Below are 12,753 nucleotides of genomic sequence, written 5' to 3'. Positions count from 1 at the left end.
TTTGGCACAGGAGCCCAAAAAGATTATAGACAATAGATCAGTGGTTCCCAAACTTTTTCAGTCCACTGCCCCCTTGGTGCTACAAACTCATCCTCAGTGCCCCACATCTAGGGGTGGGATTTAAACTTATTAACAACTGGTTCTGTGGGCATGGCCTAATTTGTGGGCATGGCTTGGTGGTCATGTGACTGGGTGGGCATGGCTTGGTGGTCATGTGACTGGCAAACCAAATATAAGTGGTCCTCGCTTTATGGCTGGTTGCTTAGAAAGTGTTCTAATTTATGACTCACCTCCCCAGAGCTACTTGACCTGTTTTTGGAGTTTTGACAGCCACACACACACACACACACACACACACACACACACACACCCTTCTAACCCTGCTGGAGCAGATGGTTGGATTAGATATCTCATTCACTTTCTCCTCCCTCCCTCCCTTTCTTTCTTTTTTCTTTCTTTCTCTTTCTTTCTGTCCCTTTCACCCCCTTTCTTTGTTTATCCTTTTTCTTCCTTTCTCTCTCCCTTTTTCTTTCCCTTTTCTCTTTTCTTTCTTGTCTTTTCCTTTTCTCTTTTTCTTTCTCCCTCTCTCTTTCTCTTTCTCTCTCCCTCCCTCCCTCCCTATCCCATTCACTTTTTCCTCCCTCCCTCTTTCTTTCTCTCTCATTCCCTCTTTCTCTCTTTTTTCTCTCTCTTTTTCTTTCTCTCTTCCCCCCTCTCTTTCTGTCCCTTCCTTCCATTCCCGTTCTTTCTTTGTCTATCCTCTTTCTTCCTTTCTCTTCCTTTCTCTCTCCCTTTTTCTTTCTTTACTTTGTTGTCTGTTCCTTCTCTCTTTCTCTCTCTTTCCCTCTCTTTCTTTCTCTCTTTCCCTCTCACTTTTTTCTCTCTCTCTTTTTCTCGTTCCCTCTCTTTCTTCCCCCCCTCTCTATCCCTTCCTTAACCTATCTACCTATTTTCTGCCCAGGCAGGCATGGCCTAATCTGACAAGGACCTGGGCTAATCCTGCATCACCCCATTTCCCTTTTCAGAGGCCCCGGCCCTTAATCTCCCCATTTCCTCCCCCATGACCGCCTCTTTCGTCATACCACGGCAGTGCCTTTACCTTCCTCCCAAGGTTGGCTGCCAGGAAGGCAAGCCAAGGCTAAGCCATTGTTGTCGCTGAGCTCCCCGCCAGCCCACATTGCCCTTGTCACAAATGCCTGCAGCTGCCGTGTTGTTGTTTTTTTCTATGCAACTGGACTTCAGCTGCACTGAAAAAAAAACCACAAGGCATCTAGATGCTTTTTGCAGCAAAAATGACTGACCTCTGGTTTTGCTTGCTCTGCTTCTCCACCATGCCGCTGTGGGCGTCAGTGATGGTTGCGCATGCATGCGATGTCACACATGCACAATAAGGACTGACTGGGTAGGGGACAGAGGAGCAGGCGGAGAGGAGCAGGGCCAGCCAGGGGCCCATTTTACCAGTTCTCCAAACTACCAGGAATGGTAATGAACCAGTAGAATCACATCCCTGAATTGCACCCTGCGGGGGCCCACCTCCAGTGCCCCCCTGCCACCTCTTAGCACTCCCTGCTGGCCCCCTTGCCTCTTAGCACCCCCTCTAAGGCATCCCCCCCCCAGGGGGCAGTACCACCCACTTTGGGAACCACTGCAATAGACCATAAGTGTTCTGATTGATCAGCTCAACTGTACCCAATCAGTCACTCATGAATGGAGACTTCAGTTCACACTGTTTTCTGTATCAGGTGCCTTTGTGAGCCGTGCCATGTATTAAGATACTGGTCCAGGAGTGCAGAGACCCAGATTCTAGTCTATCCTCTCTCTGTATTTCTCTCAATCAAATCTATTTCAAAGACTGTTGGTGGGGGAATGGAGGGGGAATTATGCATGCACTTTGAGTTCCTGTGGTAGACTCTTCAACTAAACTGGAGACAGAGATCAAGCCAAAATTAATGTCAGGCAAAAGCAACCAGAACCACGTGTAGAGAGTCTCAACATTATTTTATTGCTAATTAGCATTCCAGTACAGCTCCTATACAAAAGACTGGATATAATTCACAAAAATAAATAAACACTGAAGTTGATCTTGTCTCAAAGTCTTGACAGCCAAACTAAAGGAGGTCTTCTTGGCTTGTTGCAAGGCCTCTATAAGAGCTTTTTACGTAACTGAGAATAAATAAAACCTTTGTCAAATTGCATAAAAATAAAGTCTTCCTTCATGGTATTATCTACTTGAACTTTGCCAAACCGTTATTTTGGCTTACCATCTACCTGCAGTCAATGTTATTATCTCTGTCTTTCCTGCCAGAAGAATACAGTGTTTGAGACAACAGACCTTTTAAAAATATCACTTTATTACTTACTATGAGACGTTTCATATAATAAACTAGATACCATCGCTATTCCTTCTGTTGAATTGCAAACATTGTGATGAGAATTTTTGCAACTGAAATACTTCAAGTGATCGTTGTGAATTCATTCATCTTGCCCCCCTGCCTTATGATGTTGGTGATGTGTATGTTCCTGCTGTGTGGATCTCTTAGAAACTGAGTATTCCAGAAGGGGCAATCTCTAGTCACATATGCAAGGAAGGTTGGACTCTGGTAGATTCTGAGCAGCCTCTTTCCAGGAGCATACTTGTATGTATAAATCCATAAGTGACCCTTAAAGAATTCCAGTTATAGATAAATAATTAGCTTTTCCAATATAGGAAAGGTCTACTAACTATTTACATGCTGTACTTATGTTCTAAATTCCTGGATTGTGGCAAGATGTCAAGGAGCACATTTGCCAAGCTATTGGTTCTGTGTCTAATGGATCGGTTATATTATGGCACCTTTAATTTAAAGTAGATAGCTACCTATTTAAAGAAAAATAATTGAGTAGGATGATTAAGATACTAGGGTGGACTGTGAACTTTGCATAGCCTAGTGGTCTATGCTGGAAATAGTAGCTGAAGCTTGTCAATTTGCAAGGGGAATAAAAACATGGCATAAAAATAGGGAATTCTGTTGGCTAATTGACAACAATATAGCAGGGCAGCATTTTGGTTGGAGTTGGAAATTCCAATGTGCCTAAAGCCCTGACAAACTAGACTAGCACATATTTTTCCAATCCTGATTTTTTGGTAATGAAATCTAGAAACATAGACCCATTGAAAAGTGACTGCAGAAAAAAAAGTGGTTCATCAAGTCTGCCCTTTGAGATATTTTTTTTAAAATTTATTCATTCATTATTTTTATTTTTTGTGGAACGATACACATATGTTTATCCCAAGCACATTTAAACTCATTTACTGATGATTGACCCACTACTTCTGCTGAAAGTTGGTTCCAAGTTTCCACTACTCTTTCTGTGAAATAATACTTTCTAACATTACTTCTGAACTTTCCTTCTGTCAGTTTGAGGCTATGCTTTATGTTCTTGATTTTTGCTTAATATTGAAAATACTGCCTTCTATAATCTGTTCTTTTATCAGTTGAAACAATACAGTGGTGAATATGGAATCTAATATTTTACATTTCTGGGTTTTTTTCATTGTCGGGATCAATTTAAATTTAAAAATATTACCCAAATCAGAATCTGTACTGTAATTTAAAATAGTGAAATTACATGGAAAAATCCATACATTGCCCTATCATTTAACTTCCTCTCATTCAAGTTCAAATTGTTTCCCTTATCTCATATGTAAAGGAGGGCTCCTCATATTCTATCTCTCTTTGCAATTACCCTTAACTCTCAATTCCTGGGTGACTTTCCAGCTCATGCTCCCAACTCAGAATGGGCCTAGCATATAAGTTACTTTGAAATCTGAATTTTATTACATTTGTTAAAAACGGACCTATACTGCACTTTCAGAGACTATGAATTGATAGCCTGGTGTCAATGAGGAAGAATAAATGGGTATACTTGTTTACGGGTATATGGATCGATGGATGATGAATGTGAAGAACAGAGAAGGTGGGTAAACCATTGTGTTTGAAATAGCCTTGAGCATTGCACAGTAGGAACACTCTTCTTCCACACCCTATGAAGAGTCCTGGTGGTGCAATGGTTAGAGTGAAATATGGCAAGCAAACTCTGCCCACAGACTGGAATTCAATCATAAAGGGGCTTAAGGTTGACTCCAGCCTTCTATCTTACTGAGGTTGGTAAAATGAGGGCCCAGATAGTTTGGGGCAATACGCTGACATTGTAACCACCCAGAGAGTGCTGTAAAGCACTACGGAGTGGTATATAAGGCTAAGTGCTAGGTGCTATTTTGGAGAAGCTGTTTTTGTATGGTTGTAAAAGCCAACAGTGAAAAATTAAGGGAGCAAATATGAATCAAATAAGCATTTACTTTTTATGTCAAGTACCAAAGACTTTTACATTTGTTCCTCGCTTAAGATGTGCTGGTTCTTTTTTAGTACATAATCATCCTTTCTGTCAACAATAAAATACAATGATCATATAGACTCTGAGCTCAGCCTGGTACAGAGACCATCAAGTTGCTTTGCAATTAGGTCCCATTCAGGTTGGCATAAATGCCTCAAATTGAAAGCCTGTATGACTAAAGTATCTGTAATAAATGAGTAAAGTATGTAAGTATAGAGAATATAACTGCATTCTTGATCTAGAGTTTGTTCTGTGAATTTTGTGTCCAGATATAAAATATTGTTCAAATATAGGCAATTATTTGCCCTCCGAATGTTTTTGATTGCAGCTCCATCTTTGCTGGTAAACATTATCAATGCTATAGAATTTTAGGGCTGCAATCCAAGTTGCTGTTGGTGACTGGCTTTGACATTGCACATTTAACCATGTTTTTTAAAACAAGCCAACTTCATTTATAATGCTAAGTTAAAATCAAATAATCACTAAGGTAAAGTCAGGTAAACATTATGGCTTAGTTTGGGGCATCAGTTTTTTTGTACTGTATATGTATTAGAATTGTTTTCAGTCATGATTAGAACTCTTTATCAGCACCATCAAACACTTGGAGCCTTGGATGTACACGGAGATTAACCTTGGAGCTTATAGAAGTTCTGTTTCTAATTGTGTATCAGAATGTTGCATAAAAGCTTGGACTGTTGCTTTTGAAGTGTTCTCCACAGGAAAAATCAAATTAATGATTCTTTCAAAGTTGTAATTTGATGCCCTAATGTAATAGTATATATAAACTAACTCACTCTCTCTCTCTCTCTCTCTCTCTCTCTCTCTCTCTCTCTCTCTCTCTCTCTCTCTCCCTCTCCCCTCTCCCTCCCCCCCTTTCCTCCCCCCCCTCTCTGAGGGGGGGAACATGTTAATCTTTCTATGCTGGCTAATCTTGATATCTGCAGTTTCTGAAAGCTTTGTTGCCTTTTGAAAAATCTATTCAGTTTTCTTTTGGCAATACAGAGTTGTATTGATAATACTCTTCTTGGCTTACTCGCTACAGTATGTGCAGATTTGTTCTGTTATGTTTTTTAACACCTTCTGTTAGTTGACACTAATTTTATTTTTTGCAGTTTGCTGAGAGATACCCATTTTTAATGATGCATTTTTTCATAAGGGTATTTAAATTAGCAATTGTCAAAACTCAGTTTTATATAAACATTTTTTCACTGATATCACTAAATTCATCTTGTAGTGAAATCAAATACTGAATCTTCCATCAAGTTTCATCTGTAGTCAGCCTCCTCATCAAGGTGTTGATGGAGGAACAAGAGGCAACATTTGGAAAAACAGAAACTTCTAGTGTAAAGGGGAACTCTATTGACTCTCTGAAATTGACTATAGAACAGTCAAGTTAAAGTTGTTGGATCCCTATTTGTCTTTTTTGAAAGCACTTCCTCCCTGTTCAGGTTCTGTTTTGTAAAATGAAAATAATCATGACCTATTTCACAGGGTAATTATGAAAGTAAACAGGATGAATACTTTAAAGCACCTGACATAGCAAGCATTGTGCAGTCAGCAATTTAATTTCATACTGTGCACTGAATAGTCAAGATATAAACAACTTATTTGAAATGGGCTGTTCTTTCTTTTGAAAACTCAGAATCTTATTTTGGTTATATGCTTAGATCTAGATGTTACCTTTAGATGCCAAAATGCTTCTCACCAACTTCATTGCCTTTACTGGAACTACAGTATTTGGAAATAGCATGTAAGGTTTCAAATGTTTTATCTGATGTCTATTATGATTTAATTATTGTTTTGCAGAGTGGTTAAATGCAGAGTGGAAATTTGTTTGGGTCAGACTATGGCTATATTTGTTTGGGTCAGACTATGGCAATATTAAAGTACATTTACATATATTTTGATTTGTTAACATTAATGATCCATCCATTAAATGTTAGTCCTATCTTTTGAAGCTCTCATCTTCTAGTCTCCATGACCATATATTTTTTGAGACAGGCATCAGACGTGCCTGAAGATAAAACTGGCAGACACAACAGTCCATAATTACAGTGCAGGTGGCCAAATTCTGCGCAGCAGCACTGGGGATTCATTGTAAACACGTGTTTTCTCCACCATAGTTGTTATATTTCAAATGTGGCAAACCTTTTGCACTGCTTAGTCCTTTTCCTTTAACTTTAAACCTACAACGGGCCACACAGTTTATGGATTGTAACTGTGGTATAGTCAGACCATGTATAATTGACAGACTCGATTTTATTATAGAATTTAGTTATTTATTATTTTATAGTAGAATTTTTAATTATATATTTACTGAGTGTTTTTATTTGTTCTGGTCTCTGATCTAAGACTGTAATAAATTGATTGAATTGAAAACTGGCAGACACCAGAAGTGGGGATCAGTTTGGTGTCCTAAAATTGTAGAATTTTCCCATTATATTTTTTCCCTTTTTTTATATGCAGTAAGATTTCCATGTTACTTACTTTTTATACTGGATTTCTCACTTTTAAACCTTCGTTTGTTTTACAGGATTATTTTTACAATATTTAATAGAATTGCATTGGTTTAGTGCAAATTTTATTGTAAATTTATTGCAAATGCTTTATGAAGTTAGTTTTTCAAGCACAGGAGACTCCTGACTGATAACATCAATGCTTCTTTATAACTAAAAATCAATTTGCTTCACAAGTTAAGAATTATTCATAACAAATAGCAACTTACAAGTAGTAACATAAGCCGGAATGGTATTGCTCTAAATATATATCTGTTTGTCTCTTCATTGGCCAAAAGTTACTGTAGTGTGATTCTGCAGCAGCTGGTGGTTCTTTGGAAGTAAATTCATTCCAAGACCAATAACCTTGGAGAACAAAGAGAGGCAGAAATTGATAACCTTCAGGGATAAGGTAGCTGATCTCAGTCTGATGCCTTAAGCAGCTGTGATGTCTCCGCAGTTCTAGAAGTGATTTTGAGGTCTTCAGGGAGGAGGAAAAGGATCCCTTACACAGTATGTAAAAGGTGAAGAGGTAGCTCTTCCTCCCCATCCCCAGTTACTAAAGGAACAGCACAGGGTGCTGGGCATGCTAAGTTCATGTTGTATTTGTTTGTTTAATTTCTATAGCCTCCCATATGAATCAATGACTCTGGGCAGCTTACAATTCAAAAATATTACAGTCAAAACACTAAAACACTTTTAAAACAATAAACAGTAAAAACACTCAAAATAAATATACATAGCAGTGAAATACTTGGCCAATTAACAATACAGCCAGGAAACTTTAACTCATTCAGCACTCCAGGCTCTGGAATATAGGTTTTAGGGCCTTCAGAAAGTTTAACAGAATTAAGGCCATTCTAATCTCTGAAGGAAGGTATATTCCATAGAAAAGAGGCTACTGCAGGAAAAAGCCCTTGTACTAGTTCCCACCAGCCGACACTTTGGCTGATGAGATCTGCAGCATGCCTATTCTGGTAGATTGGGTTGGATGAGTAGAGACTCTTGGAAAAAAGTGATCCCTGATATAACCTGATCCTAAGCCCTTTAAGATGACCAACAACACCTAGAAACATATCAGTAACCAGTGCAGCTCATCCAGAATCATCCAGAATATGACGAGTGCCCATATATCTATCTCCATTCACTGCCCATCAGAATACTCTTCAGGAGCAGCCCCATGTAGAGTGTGTTGTGGTAGTCTAAATAAAAGGTTACAAGGGCATAAATTACTATAAATTATAAATTACTATAAATTACTCTTTGCCCAGGTATGGGTGCAACTGGTATAGTACCTGAAGGTGTGCAAAGTTCCTCCTAGCCATAGCCGCTACCTACTCTTTGAGAAGGAATTGCAAGCCTAGGAGGACCCCCAGCTTGCACATCGGGTTTGTCAGGATGCCGCAACCCCATCCAAGAAAAAAAAAAAGAAAGAACCTTGTTTCTGGAGGATCCAAGTACCCATCTGCCTTGCTAGGTTGAGCTGGAGCCCATTTTGTCCCATCCAGTCCCCAACAGCTTTCAGACACTGAGATAGGACATCAATAACATCACTCAAAAACATATAAAGTGGCTGTTATTTGCATACTGATGATATCTCACCCCAAACCAGGGATGGGATTCTATCTGGTCGGACAAGTTCTATAGAACCGGTTGTTCCGATTCTGTGTAATTCAGAGAAAAAGCAAATCATGCCACTGGCTGGCCCCTCCCCTCCCCCGCCCACTCACTCCTTACCTGGCATGCACGCCATCAAAATTGCCTGCGTTTGGTAAGTTGCTATTTTTCCTTCCCCCCCCAAACCATCAACTGTTCTGTTGTGCCATTAGTTAGAAAGCAGGAAATCGTTGGATTTCTTGCTTTCTAGCTAATCTAAAAGCAGAGCTGAACCTTCCTTAGGACTGAAGCTTCTATTTTTCAGTGCAGACTTAGGTAGCAGATTGCAGAATGGTAGATCTCTGAGTGAATCTGTGCTTCTGTGAGCAACTCAATCTGCCTGCCTGCTTTGCCTGATGTTGGGTAAAAATTGTTCCTTTTTTTATAAAAAATTCGATATTTACATACATGGTGTGTTGTGAATTAATTTTAATATTTATAATATTTACATACAAGTTACGCCCAGCCAGTCACATGACCACCAGGCCACATCTACAAATTAAACCACACCCACAGAACCGGTTGTTAAGAAATTTGAATCCCACCCCTGCCCCAAACTAATGTATCACCTCATCTAGCACCTCTGGTAAATGTTAAATAGAAGTGGAAATGTTAAATAGTTGCTCTTGCCAGCTATCTTAGTCAGTTGGTGCAGGGGTCTCCAACCTTGGCAACTTTAAGCCTAGTGGACTTCAACTCTCAGAATTTTCCAGCAAGCTTTGCTGGCTGGGGAATTCTGGGAGTTGAAGTCCACCAGGCTTAAAGTTGCCAAGATTCAAGACCCCTGAGTTGGTGTCAGCAAACCACTGGAAAGCATTTTCGCTCGCACAGTGCCATGTACTTCCATCGACCATCCTGTACGGCAAGTATAAAAGTATACCATTGACAGAAAGACTCTGTCCTGCAGCTCAGAGAGGTGGAGACTGTGGGTTACATGCTCCTTAGATGTTCTTTTTACCCAGAGATTAGGCAAAAACATATGCCAGTAACTGCTAGGTATCCTGGCCGCTCCAATACTACCTATCTTAAGTGGCTGCTTAAGGATGAACAGTCTATAACTACAGCGCAGGTGGCAAGATTCTGTGTAGCAGCACTGGGGATTTGTCACAAACACATGTCTTCTCCACCATACTTATGTTATATAACAAACGTGGCAAATCCTTTACACTGCTTAGTCCTTTCCCTTTCAGCGTTGAGCCTACAATGGGCCACACAGTTTATGGATTGTAATTTTAGTATAGTTAGACCATGTAAAATTGACAGACTGGATTTTATTATAGATTTTAGTTATTATTTTATACTAGAATTTTTAATTGTATATTTACTGAGCGTTTTTATTCTGATCTCTGGTCTAAGACTGTAATAAATTGATTGATTGGTTGATTGATTGATTGAAATAGAAAGAGAGAAAGAACAGATCTCTGAGGCATCGCACAAAGAAGGGCCATAGTCCGGAGTTCTAACTCTCTATCAATACCAATTGGAACTGTCCTGGGAGGATGAAAGAGAATCAGCACAATACATTGCTGCCCACTCCCAATTACTGAAGCTGGTTTGAAAGGATACCATGATTGATGGTATCAAATGCTACTGAGATGTTAAGAAGAGCCAAGATAGATGCACTACTTCCATCCCATTCCCACTAGAGGTCATATACTAGCACAATCAATGCTCTCTCATTCTAAAACCCAGGTCTGAACCCTGATTATTTATTAATTATTATATATTACAAAAAGTGGTCTAAATAGTCACTGTATCCAGGTTCCTCTGAAGCTGACATGCGACCATCTGTTTACCACCTTCCCTAGAAAAGAAAGATTGGAGATCAGATAAAAGCTGTTCTGTCTACTTGGATCAAGCAATGGTTCTTTGAGGAGAGGGTATACCAATACCTCTTCAAGAGCTGGCAGGACAACTCACCCTCTCAAGCAGGAGTTAACTACCACCCAGACCCACCCTCTCCTGCACAATCTTAATTAGCTTAGAGGGGTACAGATCTAAACACCATTGCGAACCAGCAGCTGAGAGGACCCTGTCTATTTCCTCAGGTTCCAGGGGCTCATGTCAGCTTGCAAGATGTCACTCCTACCACCTCAATTGACTATGCTGTAAGACTGGAGTCCAACATAGAATGAATGCAACCAACTTTGTCTGCCCGATGCACACCATATTCTTCACAACAACATTTTAGGTTAACTTCAGTATTGCACCTTCCAAGGAAGGACCAAATCACCCAAAACAGGAACACTGGCAACTAAGTGGCAGATGCAAGAAGGATGAAGAAATAGTTATGCTTTGCAACCGTTACAATCACGAGGTAAGCCTTAATAATGGCTCTAGCTCAGATAAATTTACTTTCCTGATGCTAAGGTTTCAGACATCACAAACCATTTAATTTGGCTCTGGACATTTTCTGGTCTTCAGGCATCATCCAGCCCTTTGGCTGCCCATGTTCAACCAGCATGAAGTCAATTGGAAATTAGAAATCAAATGTAAATAAGTGTGTTACAAGGGGCAGGAGAAGAAGCTGGCTCAGGTCTGGCTCTATGCAGGCTCTGTACATTCCTTCAGTCAGTTGGCAGACACAGGAGAATGAGGAAAGAAATGCTTTTCTGCACCTGCATGGTACTTGGAGCAGCCTGAGGAGTTGAAGTGATGGAGTTTGAGAACCTTAAATCAGGTGACATAACAGTCCCAGGTTCTCCTGTGGCTCCTTGGGAAAATTAATTGCCCACCCCTGATCTAGACATTCCAGTAGGTATTGCTGGAGTCAATTATATGGTTGCTCTGACACAAGTGTTCAGAATCAAAAGTGAAGGGGCAAATTTGGATTGTTGAAATCAAGGGCTGCCATAATGCTTTTGTTGGAAATGCTGTCTGTCCCATGCACAAGGGCAGTTAGTTGAATAGTCTCAATGTAGGCATGAGATAAAGGCCAGGAGGAGGGAGTTTTCATTTGTGAGGTGCAGGTTATATCCTTTTATTTATAGTATAAAACATGAAATGTAACAAATCAGTTTCTAAATGGATTTTAGTGGGAATGTCAAAAATACAAAAGGAGTTCCAATATGAGAGAAAGCATTTCTAGAATAATTTTTGTAATTCTTCAAATGGGAACCATTTGTATCTTAGAAATGGCTATTATTAGTCCAGAAAACTGCAAGGTCAAAAGAATGCTAAAGAAATATCTGCCTTTCTTTTATTACTTTGTAAATGTTTTGATCATATTGTGTAAGTTGCCTAGGTTCACTGTGAAAAAGACAGCTTGTAAATAAATAGGAGGAGACTCTTTTTAAGTGCTTATGGTCAAGTAGGTGCCTCTGATCTAAGATGGGGAAATTGGAGTGCTTGGTGCTGTGGAAAAACCCGAACTGTTTACTACAGAAACATAGAATAGAAGCAACCAATGGGGTACAGTTATCTCTGAATATACAACTCGGTTTTGAATTTCTAACAGCCACCCTTAATGTCACCTGACTGCATGTTGGGTGCTTGGCAACTGGCCTGCCTGTAGACGCATTTGCCGCACACACACCTTGTCATATGACCACGATTTACAAACATTTTGCTGGAAAGTGGCATTCCACTTTTTGGCAAAAACTTGTTCATAATGAACAATGGATTTGTTTAATGACTGCTGTCTTCACTTAATGACTGTCATAAAAAAGGTCATAAAGATGTGTTTGGTTATGTGACTTTCATGATTTAGGCCCCTAATTCCCAAGTTCAATCACAGTCATAAGTCAAGGACTGATTTCCTGTAACCTCTGTTAAAAAAAGAAAGGGAAGGAATACTAGGAGCAAAGTTGCCCTATTCATCAGAGGCAGAATTATAGTGTTCTAAAGAATAGCTTAGAAATAAATGAAATTAATTCTACAGATATGGAATAACACATATAAACCTAATGTCCAAGAAACAAAATATTATTACCTGACTGAAAAAGAAATTAGATTGTTATCTATAAATATGTGCTAATAATGAATGACTTTATTTCACATAAATTGTGAAATGTATATTCTGGGTATAATGAGACTAAATTTCTAGATACAATAAATAATTGTATTCTGAAACAACTATTCATAGAACTATTTTGAATAGTGCCCAAAATGTGCCCAAAATTTTGAACAGCACCCAAAAATTCAAATTATAAATTGTTTGGGAACAATATTAATAATTCTATAACCAACATGCATACCAGTGGGTTTTTAATAAGAAAGTGGGGCATAG

The 12,753-nt window shown here is 39.3% G+C and overlaps 1 protein-coding gene across 12 annotated transcripts in view; it reads left to right on the top strand.

The window, feature by feature from the left end:
* The window catches only part of SPOP (speckle type BTB/POZ protein), a 101,905-nt gene that overhangs the window by 70,082 nt on the left and 19,070 nt on the right, over nucleotides 1-12,753 (top strand). For 2 of the 12 annotated variants that reach the window (XM_026669707.2, XM_087944930.1), the window contains exon 3: nucleotides 10,574-10,842. The exons of 8 other annotated variants lie outside the window; for them this stretch is intronic. The gene's annotated coding sequence lies outside the window, so the exon portion shown is untranslated. Of the gene's footprint in view, nucleotides 1-10,333; nucleotides 10,843-12,753 lie in introns of all 12 variants that reach the window. 2 more of the 12 variants (XM_087944929.1, XM_087944931.1) reach the window with 1 other exon arrangement.

Source organism: Notechis scutatus, chromosome Z, assembly GCF_049901735.1.
Source record: "Notechis scutatus isolate UNSWTSFEM ecotype Mainland chromosome Z, rNotScu1.2, whole genome shotgun sequence".
Taxonomy (NCBI): domain Eukaryota; kingdom Metazoa; phylum Chordata; class Lepidosauria; order Squamata; family Elapidae; genus Notechis; species Notechis scutatus.
This window is presented reverse-complemented; position numbering and strand designations above follow the sequence as displayed.